The sequence below is a fragment of the Hemibagrus wyckioides genome, unplaced genomic scaffold, assembly GCF_019097595.1.
Source record: "Hemibagrus wyckioides isolate EC202008001 unplaced genomic scaffold, SWU_Hwy_1.0 Contig28, whole genome shotgun sequence".
In the NCBI taxonomy this organism is placed as follows: domain Eukaryota; kingdom Metazoa; phylum Chordata; class Actinopteri; order Siluriformes; family Bagridae; genus Hemibagrus; species Hemibagrus wyckioides.
This window is the reverse complement of record NW_026690789.1, coordinates 278,912-280,408: the sequence shown is the minus strand read 5'-3', so window position 1 is coordinate 280,408 and position 1,497 is coordinate 278,912. Positions and strand designations below refer to the sequence as shown.

At 41.5% G+C, this 1,497-nt stretch overlaps 1 long non-coding RNA gene across 1 annotated transcript; it reads left to right on the top strand.

The window, feature by feature from the left end:
- Window positions 1–245: 245 nt before the first annotated feature.
- LOC131350220 (uncharacterized) lies at window positions 246–973 on the top strand. The gene is made up of 5 exons (XR_009204152.1): window positions 246–269; window positions 401–475; window positions 569–663; window positions 787–834; window positions 908–973. It is a non-coding gene; the product is annotated as an uncharacterized LOC131350220 (long non-coding RNA).
- The last annotated feature ends 524 nt before the right edge of the window (window positions 974–1,497 follow it).

Genomic DNA, 1,497 nt, shown 5'->3' with positions numbered 1-1,497 from the left:
TTCTGAGTCACAGAAAAATAATCTATTGCAGAGCCTGTGGATGTGCTGGAGGAATCAGCAGATACTCCCTCTGTCCTCCAGGTATGTGTCAGTTAAATAGTAATATTTTAACTTCATTTAAAACCTACAGGCCACTTTTTTCTAAGTGTGTGTGTGTGTGTGTGTGTTTTTGTGTGTGTGTGTTTGTGTGTGTGTGTTAAGGTCATTGAGCCAGTCCTGCAGCTGCTGCCCACCTGAACCACAATGAAGAACCTTCAGCTGTCATTCTGGTAAGAAAATCCTTCATTTATTTCCTAAAGCCAATCAATGGATTTACAAGGTTGTTTTGACTGTAAAGAATGTTAGTATAAATCTGATATGATAAGAAGCACTTATGATCTTCATGCTCTACATTTCACAGCCGCTCGATGCTGATGAGCCGGACAGTGCCTGCCGTGATGTTCAGTGTGTGTCTGTAGTCTCCTCCCTCTCCCAGGTATTCTACACTGCTGTAACTGAGATACAAACACACAAACATCCTTCTTTACAAGATCTAATGTTAAGTTTTGTTTCTCTATTTCTGGCCCAGTGGACATAAGCAGAGACATCATTGGAATGATGAGGGGTCCAGAGAGTCGGCTCTGCTGGTTTGAAAGCGCAGAGACACACTGCTTGACTCGCGAGGTAATCACAGTCTTTATTACTCTGATGAAGAGAATGGACATTTTTCAACTGACATGATTTTTAGAAGAGCACTTTTGTGAAATGTGGTTGTAGATCTTGAGTTTCATCTAATTGTCTTTACAGGGATTCCCGTATTATACCAGTGATAAGGAGAGTTTCACTGGCATTCAGGTAAGGGATTATTCATTGTGGCATCACAAAATGTTATGAACTGCAGTGACTAATTGTTTTTGTGTGTTTTAAGTTTGTTGAGCCGAACATCCAGCTGCTGCCCACCGAACAACCTCAAGACCCTTCACCTGTTTTTCTGGTAACCAAAGCTTTCATTTATTTCCTAAAGCTGATGACTGGATTTACAAGGTTGTTTTTACTGTAAGTGACAGAATATTAGTATGAAACTGCTGTGATCAGAAGCACTCATGATCTTCCTGCTCTACTTTTCACAGCCGCTCGATGCTGGTGAGCTGATCAGCGCTTGGTGTAATATTCAGTTCCTCTCTGCACAGGCCTCCATCTCCCAGTTCAAGGTATTCTACAGTGCAGCAGCTGAGATACAAACACACAAACACCCGTCTTTACAAGTTCTAATGTTTAGCTTTGACTGGCAATTTGGGTCGTCAGTAAAGTGCTGTAATATCTTCATGTTGCATAAAATGACACATAACCCAGCACACTTGCTCATTTGACTGATGTAGGATACAACTAAGCTGAAAGATAAGGGTCTTACTCAACCAATGCTGCTTGGAAGTGTGCTGGAATTTGAACACAACCTTCTGATCAAGCCTTCTGTCACTGAGCCATTACAACCATGCCAGAGCAACACCATAACTAGTT